Raw genomic sequence first — 21,271 nt, forward strand, 5'->3', positions numbered from 1 at the left:
AAATGATAAAATAAAAATTCACTTAATTGACTGATAGGTTTGAATTAGTCATTGCCAAGTTTACAACTTTCCCACAACTCCAAGCATTCTTTCCTTAAGAGAAGACAAGGTTTTTGCCCCCCTGCCACGATGACCCTGAGTAGCTTTCTGGGTGACTACAAGTCCGTCTTTTTGTGTAACTCACTGGAGAACACCCATTCCCCAAATCAGAACTATTAAATCAAAGCAATGGAGGGCAAAAATAAATAAATACATAACCATAAGACGTGATAATTCTGATAGTACTGGCTGTCCCAGAAGTCTGAGAGGAACTCCCGAGTTAAAGACATTCAAACACTGCCTCTCACTCCCACAACCTTCACCAAATGCTATTTTGTCCTCTAAACAAGCATTCATACCTTTTTCTTCCTTATAATCTCAGTTCTACAATCTTAATTTATCCCATCATCACTTCACACCTAGATTACTTCATCAGACTTCATTCTAGACATGCTCCCTTCTTCTATAAGCTGCCAAAATAATCTTTCATATGGACCACCTTGCAAGTATCACTCCTTTTCCCCAAGAACTTCCTTTACTGTAACCTAAAGGCTATTTTTTTCTAGCATGAAATGCAAGGTCTTCCAATCAGATTCCAACCCACTTTTCACCTTCCCCAAACTCAACGCTGGTTTTGGCTGACTCCGTGCCTCCAATGTTTGTCACACCTGGAGAATAACAGGCGCTCATGCCACCCTCCCCTAAACCAATGATTCCAAAATGGGCTGCATTAGGGACCCAGAGCAACTAGTTATGTTTTGCGAACCTGAAGTTCCCCCAGATGAAACCAATGTGCATCCAAGTTTGAGAACTGCCCCCAAATTCCTACAGCACAGCTGTCAAAGTATAACGAACATCAGAATTCCCTGGGGGCAAGCGGGTTGTTAAAACAGATGGGGAAGGAGAAGGAAAACAGATTGCCGGGCCCCACCCTTAGTGTTTCTGATTCTGTAGGTCTGGGGTGGGCCCATCAATTGTCATTTCTAACAAGTTCCCAGGTTATGCTGATACTGCTGGTCCAAGGACCCCACTTTGAGAACTGCAGCTCTACGATTTTAATTAACATAATTATTTAGTGTAAATATACCGGTAAGAATCAAAAATAACATTTCATTCAATGTCACTTTGTTTTATGCACTGCCATAGGAATGAATTCTTTTGTATGTTAATTAGCCTATGGTAAAATTGGTTTCTTTACAGGTTGTTTCGCTTAAAGTCTCAGAACCTATCAATGACATTAAGGACTTATTGGGACATATAATGAGAGGCCTGGTGCATGAAATTCATGCGGGGGGGGGGGGGCTGGGGAGGAGGTGAACCACACACGTGTCCCTCAGCCCAGCCTGCACCCTCTCCAATCTGGGACCCCTTGAGGCCTTAAGGGATTTTCAACTGCTCTCACACAATCCAGGACTGCTGGCTTCCAACCACTTGCCTGCCTCTGCCTGCCAGCCTGATCACCCCCTAACCACTCCCCTGCCAGTTTGATTGATGACTAACTGCTCCTCAGCCAGCCTGATTGCCCCTAACTGCCCTCCCCTGCCATCCTGTTCACCCCTAACTCTCCTCCCCTGCAGGCCTGGTTGCCCCCAACTGCCCTCCCTTGCTGGCCTGGTCCCCCCCAACTGCCTTCCCCTACAGGCCTGGTCCCCCCTGCCAACTGCCCTCCCCTGCTGACCTGGTCTCCCCCAACTGCCCTCCTCTGCTAGCCTAGTCACCCCTAACTGTTCTCCCTGATTGCCTGATCACCCACAATTGCCCTCCCCTTCAGGCTTGGTTCCACCACCCCAACTGTCCTCCTCTGCAGACCTGGGTCACCACCAACTACCCTCCTCTGCTGGCCTGGTCACCCATAACTGCCCACAACTGCCCTCCCCTGCAGGCCATCTTGTGGTGGCCATCTTGTGTCTTGGAGTGATGGTCAATTTGCATATTACTCTTTTATTAGATAGGATTATATGTACATACAATAGTTAAATTAATATATGTACTATTTTTTTAGCAAAAAAAAAGAATGTAGCATGTTCTGCTAGTTTAACTTTTTAACACATCTGTTTATGAACCAATCCTCAGAATGTTTTAGAATTTATCTAGTCCAATTCCCTTTTTATAAATAGAATCTGAGAGGGGAAGTGATTTGTCCAAAGGATCATAGGATTATTGGCAGAACTTGGGCTAAGATTCAAAACTCTGAATTCCTCCTCCCCCTCAGTTCAATACTCTTTCCACCACATCCTTAATGCATCTCTAACAACTTCTCCAATTAGAATGGACGTTCCTTGCTTGAAGAGATCACTTTTGTTTTTGATATTCCCCACAGCATCTAGCAAGCCTATCAAAGTGCTTAGCACATAGAGTAAGCATTCAATAAACATTTACTGATTTCATTTTATGAAGTACTCGGCCTCATACTTTATAAGCTGGGTTTGGCATAGTGCTGGCAATTGGGCAGCTCTGCTCCAATCACTTAGCCACAGAGTAAATTCTTCCCATCAGTATCACATTGCTGGTATCTGCTATGGGGACAATAATAAGCACATAAACACAAATAAATTATAGGGGTTTTTAACAATGGAAGGAATGATAAGTTTTTAAGGTGACACTTCAGTTCTCAAGTTGGGTTCAGAAAAATGTTTACAACGTACCCTTTTTATATCTAAAAACTAGAACAGCAGTAAAAACCTGGCAGTTAAGGAAGTATAACATACACTGCTTGGTAGTTAGCATACTTAGGCCAGTAGTCGGCAAACCGCAGCTCACGAGCCACATGTGGCTCTTTGGCCCCTTGAGTGTGGCTCTTCCACAAAATACCACTTGCAGGTGCTCACATACAGTGCAATTGAAACTTCGTGATCCATGCACAGAAGTTGGTTTTCGGCCTGGGCCAGTCTATTTTGAAGAAGTGGCATTAGAACACTCAAGGGGCCAAACAGCCGCATGTGGCTTGCGAGAAACAGTTTGCCGAGTCTATGGCCCTACCACCCTGAACGCGCCCGATCTCGTCAGTTTGCCAACCATTGACTTAGGCCAATGGTCTCTCAACTTTTTTGTGGTGAGGCTCTCCTTGTTCCTTAACAGAAATTCCACAAGCAATTGAATTAAAGGTAAAGAGAAGAGAGGGATTGAGGGAGATGAAGTAAAGCTAAAGCTCTGTGGGAAGCAGTTGGGTGAGCCCAAGGGGCAAAAGGATGTTGTTGTCACACACTTGGCCTTGTATGCCATTGCCATTACACCTCCCCAGACCATCCAACTATTTCCAGCATCTTCACTGGGAGGTGGATGACTATGCTCGGTCTTAGGACTCACTGAGCCCATTTATACCTTATGATATGGACAGAGTGATCGTTTTGCCATTGCTACAGTGCAGAACTTAGTATTAATTGTGACAATGACCACAGGAATGCACTGGCTGTGCCACTATTTGGTTCATCACTGGCACAGAGTAACCCACAATCTTGGCAACTGAACAGGAATCCCCAGCCTCCATCATGGATTGTACCTCTAGGGAGAGGTTTCCAGTCTTCTCTTTCTCCTTCCCCATTAAGATTTGCTGCTTATAACAGATATAGGTCAGCATAGTAAATCAGGCAAGCAGTGTAGCCAAGAAAAAAATATGTATTTTTCTAATAACAGGTGTAACAATGAGTATACATAACAGATCTATACCTAAAAAATTACTTCTGATATACAAAATAAGTTGTTAATGCCCTTGACAGTGTGGCTCAGTTGGTTAGAGTGTTGTCCCTTATACCATAAGGTAGAAGGTTATATTCCTGGTCTGGGCACTTACCCAGATTCCAGGTTAGGGGGTTTGATTGTTTCTCTCTCTCTTTCTCCCCCCCCCCCCCGCCTCCCTCCCCTTTCCTCTCCCTATAAGCAATAAAAATTATCCTCTGGTGAGGATTAAATTTTTTAATAAGTTAAATAGGTGAATTCTATAAACAATTCCCTCCTTTATTAGTATTTTTTCAGGTAACTGTAAAGTTTTCATTCCAGGTCTAATTACACACCTGATGGACACATTCCATGCACAACTGTATCCCCAAGATATCCAATCCTTGAGTGATCATTCTAATTTATATTCTTTTTTAAAATATATTTTATTGATTTTTTACAGAGAGGAAGGGAGAGGGATAGAGAGTTAGAAACATCAATGAGACAGAAATATCTATCAGCTGCCTCCTGCACACCCCCTACTAGGGATGTATGTGCCTGCAACCAAGGTACATGCCCTTGACCAGAATCGAACCTGGGACCCTTCAGTCCGTAGGCCGATGCTCTATCCACTGAGCAAACTGGTTAGGGCTAATTTATGTTCTAATTCTCGATGCCTTGTCAGTTTTTTCTCTTCCGATGACTTTATCATCACCATAACATTTGCTTATCCTCAGTCTTAATGTCCTTCTCAGCCCCATCTTCCACTCTCTTCCTCCCTTCCTTATTACTTACTGCATACCATAGAATGATCTGTTTCACAGCCAATTCAAGAAAGCAACACATACTTGCAAGTTGCTTATAATAAGCACCCAGTTCCAATATTTAGAAACCATTTACAATAAGACTTTTAAAAACCTAATCTTTTTAGACAGGTTTAGTGTAGAGCTGGCTACACTGAGTAACTGCATGGAGGTTCTGGTGTTAGAGTTAATGCTTCTAAGAGGCCTGCAATAGCCTTTGGCCCAAAGCAATCAAACTCTAACCTGGATATTGGCTTAAAGAAGGCATGAACTTGCCGAAACCGGTTTGGCTCAGTGGATGGACTGTCGGCCTGTGTACTGAAGGGTCCTGGGTTCGATTCCGGTCAGGGGCATGTATCTTGGTTGCAAGCACATCCCCAGTAGGGGGTGTGCAGGAGGCAGCTGATCGATGATTCTCTCTCATCAATGTTTCTAGCTCTCTATCCCTCTCTCTTCCTCTCTGTAAAAAATTAATGAAATATATTTTTTTTAAAAGAAGGCATGAACTCACAAACTATCACTGTTGCTAGTGACACCACAAATGCAAGTGTAAAAAAGGGATCATTGGATTGTAGGGCAGGGGATTTGTCAAGTCTGGAAATCCACTACATTGCAAAGATAGCACAATGTCCCAATGGTGGCAAAGTCCCAACCCAATACAATGGCCGGTCCAAAAACTACTGTGCAACCAGATGGTACTGGGCAACTCTTCCACAAGCTCATACTCTCACTTTTCAGGGGATCCATAATACAAAGTTATGTCACTCAGGAAGCACTTCTCTTATTTTAATAGTACTTAAAAATAAACACTGCACATTCAATTACAATAATAAAAATTGCCTGATATATTCTTTGTATTTCTGAATTAAAAATGTACAAAGGGCCGGGACCGGTTTGGCTCAATGGATAGAGCGTCGGCTTGGGGACTGAAGGGTCCCGGGTTTGATTCCGGTGAAGGGCATGTACCTTCGTTGTGGGCATATCCCCAGTAGGGGGTGTGCAAGAGGCAGCTGATCAATGACTCTCTCTCATCGATGTTTCTAACTCTGTATCCCTCTTCCTTCCGCTCTGTACAAAATCAATAAAATATATTTTTTTTAAATGTACAAAGGCTTTTTTGAAAATTTATATATATATATATATATATATATATATATATATATATATATATATAGCAGTTTTAGGATTACAAAAAAATTGAGTGAAAAATAGTTTCCATATACTCAAAATCCTCTCTTAGTTTCCTCTATTATTTTAAAATATATTTTATTGATTTTTTACAGAGATAGAAAGTTAGAAACATCAATGAGAGAGGAATATCGATCAGCTGACTCCTGCACACTCCCTACTGGGTGTGTGCCCGCATGCAAGGTACATGCTCTTGACCGGAATCGAACCCAGGACCCCTGAGTCCGCAGGCTGACGCTCTATCCATTGAGTCAAACCGGTTTTGGCAGTTCCTTTATTATTAACACCTTGCATTATTGGAGTATATTTGTCACAACTGATAAGCCAATATTGATATATTGTTATTAACTAAAGCCCATAGTTTACATTAGGGTTCACTCTATGTTGTGCATCCCACAAATTTTGACAAATGTTGGAAAGTTTTTTTTAGATCCTTCACAATAAATTGAGGAATAATAAATCACCTTACCTAAAGACAATTTTAATTGCTTTAGCTTTGTAAAAGGAAGTTTCATAGGGATATTATAATGTAAACCATTCATTTCTCTTTAATGATTCATGGTTTCAAAGACTGTCTATAACATAACCCTCGAAACATATTTGACTTTGATTATCTGAAAACCAACCATTCACAACTCTCAAACCTCCAGCTTGGCTCTAATCATGAAGGGAGTTTGAAGAAATTATTGGACCACAAAAGAAAAAATGATAAAACAGCCTCCAAGACGGTATCTGACAAGGGGTATTAGTCTGTTGATGATTCGATCTGGATATGTTTATTAAAACATCTGTGTCATTAAATTTCTTAAAAATTTAAATGAAATTGGGTAGAAGTGAACATGATTTTGTTGACCATGTCCATGAATTATAGATGCAACATGCATCGGTAGACTTATAGATTATAGATTTCAACATCATACAATGTACCTGCACAAAGAAAAATCAAACTTCTGCTTTTTTATTGAAGGGTATCTAGGGCTGTGTGTCTGCTCCTGAGCTTTTTTTTTTTTTTTAAAGTATGTGTATCCTTTGCATGTATTTTGTATTAAAAATAAAAAAAAGCAACCCTTTATTGTTGAACATGTGGCATTGTCCCCTTTATCCCCTCCCCCCTTTTTGGGACATTTGAAGAAGTTATTTTTTTTTCTGTATATTTTCTGCTTTTGTAAGATTTTGTTTTGTTTCAAAATATTGTGATAAAAGGGCTTGCACACACACACCCTCAAAACCAGCTGTATCATAATGTGGAGCAGTGTAAGGAGTGGCATTAGGACAAAAAGATGAGGAAGAAAAACTGGGGAAGAAAGATTGAAGTCAGGAGTAGCAGATGGAGACTAGATGCAGGACAGAGTGATAGCAACAGAACAGAGAGCCAGCTAGACATGAAAGCACAATGACAAGAAATTTTTGAGAGGGTAAATAAGGAAGGACCATAGTATGGCCTTTAAATTGCCTAATAATTGTTTGTTCAATTGACTATATCAATGAGAAAGTAAAATTGAGCATATTAAAAGTTTATGTAAGTACATAAAGATAATACACCAATGCAGAGAAAATTCACTCTGAACCTGGTTGAAATATTTTGGAAAGCTCAAGGGATAGGATTATTCCTGAGTAATAATAAAGATACATCAGCTGTAGGTACTTATACACACACACACACAAACACACACACACTGTATAAGTACCTACAGCTGCATACCGATGTAAAATATTTACCCTCATTTTTCATTTTCACTTTACAAATAAACATGAAATACATTTCAAATTATTTTATTTGTCCTGTTCTTGAGGAATTTGACATCTCACTACAACTACTTCAGAAGAACATACACCACTTTTCCATTTCATCAGAGTTATTTTTCTCTTGGCTATAATTTCCCTTCGATCCAAGTATGTAATGAAGCTATTTAATAAGGATGCTGTAGTTTACTTGCAGGCAAGTTTATTAAGAACTAATATTTAGAAAATCAGGATAGTATTATTTTCTTAAACATAGGAAAGAAATTGCATTTTGGATATAAATATAGTCTTTGGAAAGAGAAGGCCCCAAAAGTTTTCAAGTCTAAGTTTAGAAAGTGGCTCTCACACAAAAGCAGCTCAGTGGCTGCTTGGGGACTTGGGCAGAGAGAAGAATGTACTGCAAAAGGCGCCTGAGGAGACTTTTGTGTGAGTAATAAAAATATTCTACATCCTGATTGTGGCAGTGGTTTCATGGGTATATACATTTGTCAAAACAGCAAATTATATGCTTGAAATAGTAAATGCAGTTTATTTTATGTAAATGATACTCAATAAACTTGATAGTAACATTCCACAATGTGTATGTATATCAAATTCTCACTTCGTACCTTTAAATATATCCAATTATATTTGTTAATTATTCCTCAATAAAGTGAGGAGGAGTGGATATTTTAAAAGAAAGGCTGACTGCTTATTTATAGATAATTGATTTTCAACCAGTGTGCTGCAAAAAATTTTAAAACATGCAATACCTGACTATTTAGTCAAGGGCCCTGACTTCCTTTCCCAGACTATAAAAAAAAAAAAAATGACAACAGTCAACACAAAAAATAGCCATCCGGGGTGCATGAATCAAAATTAAACTTTTTTTTTTTTCAGATCAGCAAAAATATATTTTTTGGTGTGCCACAGAATTTTAGTAATTTATGTGTGAGATGAAAAGATTTGAAAATTGCTGCTTTATATGCAAGTATAAACTTTTACCACCTATTAGCTTAGCTGCTTGGTTTCTTTCCTAAGTATGGTTAGGTGCGCTTACTACACTGGAAATTCCTTCCACGTTCCTTCCTTAAAAAGAGGCAGAGCTTAGGAGGAAAAGGTTACTGAAGCTCTGGCTCTTTTAAGGCACATTGTTGGACACTTTCACTTACATGTTTATTTCTCGATATGGCTAAGTACAGTATTTCTAAATATCAACCGTCTGTTTTTAGAGTACCCGTTAGTGAAGCAGGTAAAAAGCAAGGTTGTATAAAAATCCTAAGCCATGTTGCAGTTGGATGTGCTTAGCACAGTCCCAAGGGACCACACATGAAATGAAGAATTGCTGTTTATCTATAGCCAGAATTTGAAAGAATAGCCAAAACCGGTTTGGCTCAATGGATAGAGCCTTGGCCTGCAGACTGAAAGGTCCCAGGTTTGATTCTGGTCAAGGGCATGTACCTTGGTTGCATGTACCTTGGTTGTGGGCACATCCCCAGTAGGAGGTGTGCAGGAGGCAGCTAATGGATGTTTCTAATTCTCTATCCCTCTCTCTTTCTCTCTGTAAAAAAAAACCAATAAAATATATATTTTAGAAAATTTGAAAGAATACTAAATGTGTGATCATCATTACTTTTGTTTTTGGCTTTGAAGCTCAAGAGACTTTGAATAACAATACAAGTTGTCTGACAACCAAATTTAATTTCAGCTCATAAAAATTTTGAGCCCAGCCAGCTGGCTCTGTGATTGAGTGTCAACCTATGAACCAGGAGGCCCCGGTTCGATTCCAGGTCAGGACAAATGCAATTTGATCTCAGGTCAGGACAAATGCGGGGGTTGTAGGCTCAATGATCTCCAGTATGGGGTGTGCTGGGGATGGGGAAAGAGGGGGTGGCAGCCTATTAATGATCCTCTCTCATCATTGATGTTTCAGTCTCTCCTTTTCCCTTCTCTGAAATCAATAACAAAACATATTTTTAAAAAATTTTTGAAGAAACACACAAGAAATAGAGCCACAACTTCTTGTGGCCTAGAAGAAAATAGCCCTAAGATCTTAAAACTTGAATTAACCCTGGCATCTGGAGATGTGGAATCTTCGACAAGGAACTTCCAGTGTCTCCTTAGTTTCCAAAAGCTATCTGGCTAGGAACTTTATCATTTCAAGGATTAAAAGCTATAAATTTTTAGAGGACAATTCTTAGAATATATTGAAAAATAAAATTTTGTCAATTTATGTGTCTAAATCCTCTACTGTGTCATAGGGATGTAACATTTTTGAGACTTTATAATCCATGTGTATGTATTTTTGTGTCTATGTATTCTCTTTAGTCTCTTAGAAGCTTTGGTGGGCAGGGGACACCTGTTACTTCAGCTCACCTGGACACATGAGAAGCCATATGATTGATCATGTCTATAGGCAGATGCTAGCAGTTTCACAAGCAAGAATGATATGTAAAACTAGACCCCATGCTTAATTTCTTCCTAATTAAAGCACACATTTTAAAAAATGTTTTTATTGATATTAGAGAAAGAGAAAGGAAGAGGGAGAGGGAGAGGGAGAGGGAAGGAGAGAGGGAGAAACACCAATTGGTTTCCAACAGCAATAACCCTGACACACCCCAATTGAGGACTGAACCTGAAACCTGGGCATGTGCCCTGGCTAAGAATCAAACCAGTGACCCTTCAGTGTACAGGATGATGCTCAACCAACTGACCCTAACCGGCCAGGGCATAAGGCACACATTTTTAAACTTGACAGGAGTCAAGCAGTCATATCCACACTCTAAAAGTGAAAGTGAATGACAAAACGTATAGGTATTTAGTTTTGTATCATCCTTGTCAAAACAACCTTGATAAGGCCTGGTCAGTGTGGCTCATTTGGCTGGGCATCAAAAAGTTTCCGGTTGATTCCTGGTCAGGACACATACATGCCTGGGTTGTGGGCTCAATTCCCAATAGGGAATTGTGTGGGAAGCAGCCAATCTATGTTCCCCTCTCACATTGATTATTTCTCTCTCTCTCTTTTTCTCTCTCTCTCCCTCTCTCTCTCTCCCTCTTACTCTCTCTCTTCTCTCTCTTCCTCTCTCTAAAAATCAATTCAAAAAACCTTGATGATAAAATCTAAGTATCCTTAGCTATCACTACCTTAGTATTGAAAAGTATATGTAAAATCTTGCAGATACTATACATTCTTGTAATTAGACTAAGGATGGATCATTCTGTGTCTTGGAATATATATAAAATCCAGAGTTATATGTGGATAATTAAAATATAAATTCTACAAGAAGTAATGTGCTGACCACAAAGACTTATTTTGATTATTCTTTTCTTTTTAAAAAATGTTTTTAAAAACATATTTTTATTGATTTCAGAGAGGAGGGAGAGGGAGAGAGATAGAAACATCAATGATGAGAGATAATCATCAATGGACAACATCCTGCACACCCCCTAACAAGGGATTGAGCCTGCAACCTGGGCATGTGGCCTGACCAGGAATCAAACTGATCTCTTGATTCATGGGTTAATGTTTAAACACTGAGCCACACAGGCCAAGCAATTGTTCTTTGCTTTTTGTAGGTTTCACTACATTAAAAAAAAAGTACACCCCGAAGCCAGTTTGGCTCAGTGGATAGAGTGTTGGCCAGCAGACTGAAAGGTCCCAGGTTCAATTCCAGTCAAGGGCATGTACCTTGGTTGCAGGCACAACCTCAGTAGGGTGTGTGCAGGAGGCAGCTGGTCGATGTTTCTCTCTCATTGATGTTTCTCTCTCATCAATGTTTCTAGCTCTATCTCTCTCTTTTCCTCTCTGTAAAAAATCAATAAAATATATATTTTTTAAAAGTACTCATGGATCTTCTATCTGTGCATTTCCATCTACAGAAGTTCAAAAATAAAGTACAATAAATCTCATTGTTCAAATATAGAAGAAAACCCATTTTTCTACTAAGCATACAGTGTGCTATAGGAAGCTTGGAAAGCTGACAATGCACACATTCATTAACAGGCATGAATGAGAAACAGAAGCAAAAACTCTTTAAGAACACACCTCTAGGCAAGAGTAAAATTTCCTCATTTGTTCAAATAGTTAGTAAGCCCTTAGCACTGAGTATTCATATGCAGTATCTCACACAGGGTTAGCATTTGCTGGGGTCCTGGCATAGAGAAGGGATGATTTTGTGTCCACAGGTTTATAAGTATAAGGTAAAAGACAGTTTACAGTTGTTCATATGAAAAATAGTACACCAAACTGTTTCTTGTATTCACAACTGTAAACCCACTTTTGTCCCACTCTGTATATGCGGCCTATGTTATTTCTGATCATATTTTTTGTTTAATTCTATTCTATCGGTGACATTCTGCATTGAATGACACCAGCTCTTTTTAGCCCAGATTTGCTCCTGACAGCTGCTTCCCTGCTCATCTTAGGCTCAAAAAAAAAAAAAAAAAAGGACCTGGCCTAGTCCAGGTTAGTAACTATAATACTGGTGAATGAGATAAGGGGTATAGAGTAGAACGTGAAAATGATGATGTGGATACACTGAGAACCAGGTTTAAAAAAAAAATGTGGGTAGAGTCAACTGTACTTTAAAAAAAGTTACCCTAAGATAAGGTGACCAGACGTCCCGCTTTGGGCGGAACAGTCCCTATTTTTAACAATTTGTCCCGCAGTGTTTCAAAACAGTCCCGATGTTTGGAAAGAATCTTTCAAAAAATCAGGACTTTTTTAAAATGCCGAGGGACTTGGGGCAAATTGTTAAAAATCGGGACTGTCCCGCCAAAAGGGGACATCTGGTCACCTTACCCTGAGTGAAAAGGACACACAGGCAAAGGAGACACAAAGAGAGAGCGAGCCACACAGTTACAAAGAGAGACAAAGAGAGCAAGGGACAGAGAGGGAGGAAAGCTGAAAACTTTTATTGGTGCCAAATTCAAACAACAATTATGTTTGTTAACGATGCCACATTGCCAGCATTTGCTATCATTTCTTAACTTCTTACCTATTATAAATTTGGAAGCAGATGCAATCTTTAAAATTTCTTTCCCACAATTTTAACATATCTCATTCTATAAAGAAAACACATAATTTTGTACAGCAACAACTTCGTGTTCCTCTGGCTCCCATGTGTAAAGACTCATAAAAGTTGTTTTCTGTTCCTCTTGTTTGGCATGTTTGATATGCCTTGGTACTTGCCCATAATAAAATTCAAATAAATTCAAATAAAATAATAATAAAAATTCAACCGAGAGCCACATGCACAAAAAAGGTTCCTGATCACTAATACTCAATTTCAATAACGTAAATTATATGAAAAATTCTTGTACTGCTCACAACTGTTTTGATCATTTTCTGAAATTAGGAAATACTTGGGTGTTTTTTGTTTGTTTGTTTTTTGGTATCCTTTAGTATAGTTAATATACTTCCACCATAAAAGCCTGTTCTTTTGAGGGCCAGGCTAACAAAAAGTTCTTGGCAATGAGAAGTTTGTAATTAGAAAAGAAAAACTTACCTAATATGGAGCAATTATAACTTCAAACTGGAACTCCAACATTAACACATTATATGATCTTCAAACAGGCGCTTGACCACTCTGAGCCTCCTTTTCCTCACCTGAAAAACGAAAGGGGTGGGTATTGATAGTACCTTCTAGCACTGGAATTCTATCACTCAAGTTTGAGGTGGAGAAATTTTAAGGGAATTGTATGAACAGGTCACAGGATGGTCCTCCAATTCCCCTTATGCTTTCTCATTTCACTCCTTATGCCCATGAGTTCTATCTAGAGATGCAACAATAATTCAGAAATATTGTTAAAATTTAAAATTTTTAATTTGGACTACACTTACAGGTTGGAGATTTAACAAAGAACTTGAGTTCACAATTTTATTTTTATTTTTAAAAATATATTTTGTTGATTTTTTACAGAGAGGAAGGGAGAGGAATAGAGAGTTAGAAACATCGATCAGTTGCCTCCTGCACAACCCCCACTGGGGATGTGCCCGCAACCAAGGTACATGCCCTTGCCCGGAATCGAACCTGGGACCTTTCAGTCCACAGGCCGATGCTCTATCCACTGAGCCAAACCAGTTTCGGCAAGTTCACAATTTTAAAAAAATCACTGCATTTTAAAAAGAAATACAGCCCGCCCTGTGTGCTCAGTGGTTGAGCGGCAACCCATGAACCAGGAGGTCATGGTTCAATTCCAGTCAGGGCACATGTCCGGGTTGTCAGCTCAATCCCCAGTAGAAGGCATGCAGGAGGCAGCCAATCAATAATTCTCTCCCATCATTGATATGTCTATCTCTCCCTCTCTCTCTCTTCTTCTCTCTAAAATCAATAAAAACATAGCCTATATAATAAAGAGGTAATATGCAAATTAACCCTCATACCCTCACAAAATGGCTGCCTACAACCAGGCCAGCAGGGGGGTTAGTGAGGGACAACCAAACCACTGAACAGCAGGCTGCATGGGGCAACCAGGCCAATGGGGGGGAGGCATAATAGGGCGACCAGGCTGGCGGAGGGGGGGCAAGTCCAGCAGGGGAGGCAGTTAGGGGTGATCAGGCAAGCAGACAGATGAATGATTAAGAGCCAGCGGTCTAGGATTGTGAGAGGGATGTCCAACTGCCGGTATCAGGCCTAAACCGGCAGTTGGATATCCCCCAAAGGGCTCCTGGATTGGAAAAGGTGCAGGCTGGGCTGAGGAGAACCCCCACCTAAGCATGAATTTCATGCACCGGGCCTCTAGTTAAAATAATAAAAAGAAATACAAAACATTGTCACTAACTTCTGGGTGGTGGATTGTAACTCGTTTTTATTTTCCTCTTTAGACTTTTCTGTATTTTCTGAATTTCCTCACAATGGAAAAGTACTACTCTTATAATTAAAAAAATTAGATTTTCAAAAGGACTAGTGTGTGTTCTTACAAGTTTGATCTGATCTCTCAAGTCTATTCTAAAATCAATGGGAGGGGGGCACAAAATCAGACAGTATCAAGAGTATCCATACATATTCATTGATTACTCAAGTGGCTGATTGCTGTAGTCAGAATCAGGACATTATTGTTATAATCACAGTCCTAAGTGGAAATCAAAATGTGCATTTTATCTAATTAATATTTCTTTTCTCCCCCAGCATACTAGCCCTTGAGAATCATGGTTAAAATTCCTTTCCAATTTAAAGTGAAGGAAATGAAATATGAAGTTCTTCTTCTACCCACAAAAAAGCTTGCCAGACAAAATATGACTGCTAATGGCTGTTTCTTATTTATTTTTCTTTTTATGCTCTAAAACACAACATATCAAAAGTGAAATATTTAGCTATCAAAACAAAAGACACCCCCATATGAAAAACGAAAGTATGAATTTATGAATTTTTTTAATAAAAACCACTTTCATAGAAAAAAATCGCAAATGCTTAAATTGTGTAAAAAGATGACAAACCAAATATTGCATTACTACGTTTTATATGGCAGTCCTAGAGAAGGTAGAATATAAGCTGCAGAAAGGATCTAAACACAATTTAGTAACTTCCAGTTGTACAATTATCAAAAGTTTTCCAAAAATTCAAGTAAGATAGAAAATGAAGTTTCTAAAATGATGACAGGCTTAGTTTGGGTAGGTCTCCAGAATACCACATTGCACTCAGTTTTTATCTGTTGAGGAAGGCAAAGCAATTCGCCTCTCCATCCTCTAACTGAATATAATCCAGAAACTACAACACATTACCTCTGAAATTACTTTGTATAGGACTGGTTACTCACCTCTCTGAAGCTCGCTCCTCAACTCACTCCTTTCATCAACCCCAAACTTTAGCTCAAGCAGCATGGGAAGTGGCTTAGTCGTGGGATTTAAGTTCAAATCCCAACTCTACTGATTATTAGCTGTGCAATCTTAGACAAGTTACTTCACTAATCTTATCTGTGAAATGTGCATAACTACTTTGCAGAGTTGCTGGAAGGTAAAATTACATAATGGGTGTAAACTCAACTCTTGGATTTTCTGGAATTATAATAGGCCTTCAAGTAATATTGGTTCCCTTTTCCCCCCTACTCCTGGCTACTTATTCCAAGTATGATCAAATTTAGGGTTCATGGTTTTAATTACTCTCAAGCAAGTTCAATGATATATAGAACATGTAGTAATTTTAATTTTGTTAAGTAAGATTTTGAATAAAGCACATGCCCCAAGAAAGACAGTATGATATTGTGCTTAAAACCATGAACTTTTGAGGAGTAAACAATATTTTGATGTCTACTTCCAACCTGATTAGCTGTGAGACCTAAGGCAAGTTACTTTACCACTCTGAGCCTGACCCCTCATTTATTAAATGAAGAACATATACACATACAAGTGCCTGGCACAGAGTAATTGCCATAAATGGTAGCTGTTATTGGTCTTTTAATTATTTAGGTCCATGCATGGGAATCAGTCACTTTTAAGACTAGTAAAGTGAACTCAACAAACTACTCAAGTCACATCAAGAAACTGTCATTGTTCTCTACTCTCCTTAAGTTACATTTTATAGCATTTTGTAGAGGAAATTACATCAACCTCAACACTATTGACTTTTTGGTTTAGATCACACTTTGTTGGGGGGAGGGAAGGGGGAGCCAGCTCTGTGTGCTATAGAATGTTAAAGCAGCATTCTTGGCCTCTCAGAGGCATGCCAAGCCCCAAGTTGGAATAGCTAAAAATGTCTCTGGATAATGTTCAATGTTTCCTGGGGGCAAAACTGCCCTTGATAGAAATCACTGGTCTTGCATTTTTCATAAAAAGGGGAATTCTCAAAGATCTCAGGAGGTAGCCCTTCAGGAGGGCAAGGGTTTATTGGAGCTACTATTTAGTGTTAACCATTCTTCTGGGCTCCATCATCTATTATTACCCACTAGAGGCCTGGTGCACGAAATTCATGCACACAATGGGGGATCCCTGGGTTGGGGGGATTTCTCAGTCCTGCCTGCACCCTCTCACAGTGTGGAAGCCCTCGGGGTATCTCAGACAACCTTAACACTGCCACAGAGATGGGATCCCGGCTTCTAGCTGAGTGGCACTCCCCATATGGGAGTGCAATGACCACCAAGGGGCAGCTTCTGCACTGAGCGTCTGCCCCCTGGTGGTCAGTGCACATCATAGAGACCTGTTGTTTCACCATTTGGTCTATTTGCATATTAGCCTTTTATTATATAGGATAGGATAATTCTAAGTTGATCACAGAATAAATTTTTTGGCCCAATATGCTGTCAGAAGATGCTTTAAGTAACAGGAAGGAATGCTGGCCTGGCCATCTTCTCACTACTCTATAAAGAGATACAGAATGCTTAATCTAAATATCAAGAATTTTACTATGTCTTATTTATTTTACATAAAACTTATCTTTTAAAAACAACATAAAGCTTAAGAAGACTTAAAAATTATATTATTACTCAAAATGGAAAGTATGTCTTCGCTGGGGAGGTGAGAAAAAATTTATGCAGTGACTAGAAAGAAATGACTCCACTGTTTTCATGGCTAAAGCATATTTAGTTTATCTGATAAAGTGCTATGCTAATGTCCAAAAGACTGGAAACTCTCAATTATTCACAACAAATTTATTGTCTATCTTTCTTTTTTTCTTTTTCTTTTTTTTAAGAATAGATTTTATTGATTTTTTACAGAGAGGGACAGGAAGTCAGAAACATCGATGAGAGAGAAACATCAACCAGCTGCCTCCTGCACACCCCCGACTGGGGATGTGTCCGCAACCAAGGTACATGCCCTCAACAGGAATCAAACCTGGGACCTTTCAGTCCGCAGGACGCTCTATCCACTGAGCCAAACCGGTTCTGGCTATTGCCTATCTTTCATTTAGTAACTGCACCAGAAGGCAGAAGTCATTTCTTATCCACTGTGTATCGCTGCACCTAGCACACAGCCCCCAACAGAGGAGGTAACTCAGTAATGTTTGTTGAATAAATGAATGGTCAGATACTCTGCTTAATTAAGTATTCCATTACAAAAAAATACCTAACACTTTCTTTGCTCCTATCCAACAGGAACTGAAAGAAAAGCTTTTTTAAGAGAAAATAATTACAGTTGACTCCCTTTTACCCCAAATTCCAACAACTGGAAAGTTCAATTAACCAAAAAAATTTTGTAGGCAAAAGTTGGGGAAAGGAGCCAAAGAGTTAAGTTCAAGCAAGTGCCAACATTTGTTCAACGCCCACAAGGTTATAAAAGTCAATGTTACTGGCCCTGGACAGGTTATAAAAGCCAATGTTACTGACACCTGAGGGGAGAAAGGGAAGGGTGTGAGGAAGAAGAGAACCAGGAAGTGGAGGGCAGGAAAACAGGGATGAGTCTCTGGGATGTTAGCTTCCATTCCTTCAACAAACTGTTATTTTTTAAAATGGTGTGGGGCAATTTCTTCTTACAGAAAGTCTTGATTCACAAATTACTTTTCAAGTGGATGTTAACAAAATCTTTCAGGCTATTTAGAAAGATATTTGATCATATATTTGTTAATTTCTGAAATGTCAATTTTTTCCCCCTTCCAGTCCCACAGGGCAAACAACAGGTTTTCAAAAAGCTGGGTAAAAGTCACTCAATTTACACTTTTTTTAAAATACAGAAACTTGAGGCCCACCACCCATCAACATTCTCCTCTCTTTAAAAGATTTTACCTCTCAGGATTCTATTCCTAAGAGAAAAAACAATCAGAGCTAAATCCCAAGGCAAAAAAGAAAATTAACTTTTACTCCCTAAGGGCTGTTCGTGGTTATCCTCAAGGGATTGGTTCCAGGACCCTCAAAGATACTCAAATCTGTGCACTTTCAAATTGCCTGTATAAAACTGTGTAGATCAATGCAGACAGTCCACCTTCCATATCTGTGGAATCTCGAGGCAGATGGAAAACAGTACAGGTATTTACTGGGGAAAAAAATCGCCTTATAAGTACACCCTTGAAATTCAAACCTGTGTTGTTTAAGTGTCAACTGTTCTATTTTTAGATTGCTGCTTATGCATAGAATTTCTATCCCATTAACATTATTAGAAATAGTGCATAAAATAATGTTTATTTAAATGTAGTTGCATTAATCTTTGAGATGCAAATCTCTACGTCTACTTAAATGTTTTCAAGTTAGCATTTCCAGTAAACAAATAATTATCTTATTTCAGTGGTTCACTAATTTGATACACTGGGTATCATACAAGAGAAAAGTTTAACAATTTAAACCTTATAAGTATTTTTTTATTGTTTCACAAAAAATCTAGACTTCGTTAATAAAAAACACACACAACTTCTTCCTTCTCCAAAAACTCAACAGGGGAATGGTAGCTTAGAATTTCAAAAACAATTTATGGCTACAAAACCTATATGGTAGTATTAGACTGTAATTGTTGGAGGTGGTGTGTACAAATCATGGCCTATCTGACCAATTTCCTGTTGCATAGAGATTGCATTTGCTCTTCAAAATGTTAAATAAGCATTTTAAAGACTGAAGGTAAAGACTAGATTGGAACCTTATGTAACCAAAATGGGAAAGCAGTATATAGCCTCACCACAGTAAAGGCCTTAGCCTCTTTAATATGCATTCTTCTTAAGCAAATAAGAGCATGAGTTTCCAAAAGCAAAGCTACCATCCCAGAAGCCCTTGCTTCTTCAGTGTAAAGAATGGGGTGTGTGTGTGTGTGTGGGGGTATTCTGAGGGTGGAAAGGCTTTGCAAAATTCCAAGGGGCCCATAATTTAAATTTACGCTATTCTGCAAATGTTCACACTTCCAAATAACAACTTAAAACTGTCTTAATCAAGATAACAGAAAATTATTCCTGTCTATAAGCTTGCCATAGGTTTGATAGCCAGGGAAGAATTACAGGCAATTGCAAAATGATGACTCCAATTAGGAAAACAGGATCTATTCCAAATTCAAATCAAAGGGCCTTGGATGATCCCGATGGAATAATTTAAATGAATATAGGGGACTCCCAGCAAAGACATTCCATGTTTATTCTATTTCTACCTCTTCTGAGAGCCACGCAAAAAAATGATACGACAGATCTCTTGCCCTTCAGGATATTCAAAATCCAAATCCCCTTAATAAACTGTATTCTCTCCTTTTCCCAGGGGTCTCCCTGGTACAGGGTTTTTATTGTAAAGAGCAAAATCAAAACAAACCCGAGAGACTCGCACAGCCCCCAAATGCAGAAAATAATGTAGCACTGAACCCGAACCACACACAGCCTTCCTTTGCAGATTTCCACAAGTCCACCTTGTCCTGGAGGCTAAGAGGCCTTGAGGAATAAAAAGAGAAACTTCGAAAGCAGAAAGCGCTCCCCCAGAGCCTAGAACAGAAGGCACCTTGTAGGGATTTCAAGCATTTTGAGGCGGAAAGGTTACACCCTGCAGTTTTGAAAATCCACCTTCTGAGGCTCAACCCACGTGATAGAACCTTCCTCTAGCTTCTCTGGGTTCCACGCTGGAGCTGAAATCCACCACTCTCCTCACCTCCATTCGCCAATCCCCCCGCCCTTTCCTCATAGTGAAGCACAGCGGGCTCTCCCCTCCCTCCCCATTCTCCCCGCACCCTCCCCCACTCCTCCAGCCCCTCTGCATCTCCATGGAGAAAACCCGGCAAGCCCTTTACCTCCACTCCCTCCAATCCTCATCCCCACCCCCACCCCCACCACCCTATTGAGGCAGGTCCCCTTCACGGACTCCCCAATCCCCACCATCCTCGATTAGAAAACCAAGGGGAGCCCCCCCCCCCATTTCACCCGCTCCCCACAAACCCTGCTAACTCTCCTCGTCGAGAAAACCAAGAGGTGCCCCCCACTCTCCCCACACCCACTGCCCGACATCCCGGGTGAGAAAACCTAGAGCCCCGTTCTCTCCCTCCTTCCCCCCATCATTCCGCAGAGGAGAGCGCGGAGAGCCCCCCCCGTTCTCTCCTGCCCCTCCTCCCATCCCCACCTTCTCCCTCCCCGGTCGCTCCCCATCCCCACCGCCCACCAGCTCCCACCACCTTAGCGACCCCCCCCAACCCCCCGGGAGGCCGAAGCCTACCCCAGAGGGGACCCCCGTACTGGGGTCCTGCAGCTTGCAGCCCATTGCACGCTGATATCATACAAGACATCAGCCCCCCAGCCCCCTCCCCGGCCCAGCGGCGGGGCCAGAGGCCGCAGGTAGCCGGCCCCCCGAGGCCGGGCAGACCGGAGCGACAGCAGCCGAGGCGGCGGGGCCACGGGCAGGGGCTCCCAGGGGACCGCGCCGGCGGGCGGGAGGCACACGCACGCACTCGGGGAGAAGCGGGCTTACTGCCTGGGGATGCTCGCAGCGCGGCGGTCCGGCGGCAGCCGCTACCTGCACCGACACCGAAGCCCGGTGGTGGCGGCGGCGGCGGCGGCAGCGGTGGCGGCGGCGGATAGAGCCCCCTCGGCGGGGCGCGAGATGTAGGGCGCGGGAGGGAGCGACGGGAGGGGCGGGGAGGGGGCGGGGAGGGAGGGAGCGCGCAGGGGCGGGCGCGGCTGGCCCGGGGCGGGGCGCGCGCCAGCCTAGGGGGGCTGCTGTGCCGAGCGAGCGCGGGGGGCCGGGCTGGCGGGGGGTTGGGGGGGTTGGGGGGTTGGGGGCGGGAGCACCGCGCACCCCACGCGTCCACGTGCCCGATCTCAGCCGCTGTGTTGCTGCCTACAAGGCGTGGGCGCTCGGAGAAGGTGGCTTGGGGTGGTGGGGGTGGTGGTAGCGAGCGCTCCTCCGGAGGGCCGGTCGTGGCCTGGAGGGAAGGGCGGGCGGGGGGCTCCCGGGGGCCCTCCTCCCTCGCGCTGCAGCCTTCGAGCGTGGTGGGGAGTCACGAGTCACTGCAGGCAGCCTCGCCCAGGGCTGGGGAGGGGGGA

The 21,271-nt window shown here is 41.4% G+C and overlaps 1 protein-coding gene across 5 annotated transcripts in view; it reads right to left on the reverse strand.

Moving 5' to 3' along the window:
- Positions 1–21,063, reverse strand: part of FHL1 (four and a half LIM domains 1) — a 73,096-nt gene extending 52,033 nt beyond the window's left edge. Inside the window, exons 1-2 of one of the 5 annotated variants that reach the window (XM_084870228.1) lie at positions 20,697–21,063; positions 12,914–13,014 (exon numbers count right to left, since the gene is read on the reverse strand). The gene's annotated coding sequence lies outside the window, so the exon portion shown is untranslated. The remainder of the gene's footprint in view (positions 1–12,913; positions 13,015–20,696) is intronic. The other 4 variants (XM_084870224.1, XM_084870222.1, XM_084870225.1 and 1 more) reach the window with 4 other exon arrangements.
- Between the last annotated feature and the right edge of the window lie 208 nt (positions 21,064–21,271).

The sequence above is a fragment of the Pipistrellus hanaki genome (assembly GCF_964339955.1).
Source record: "Pipistrellus hanaki genome assembly, chromosome: X".
Taxonomy (NCBI): domain Eukaryota; kingdom Metazoa; phylum Chordata; class Mammalia; order Chiroptera; family Vespertilionidae; genus Pipistrellus; species Pipistrellus hanaki.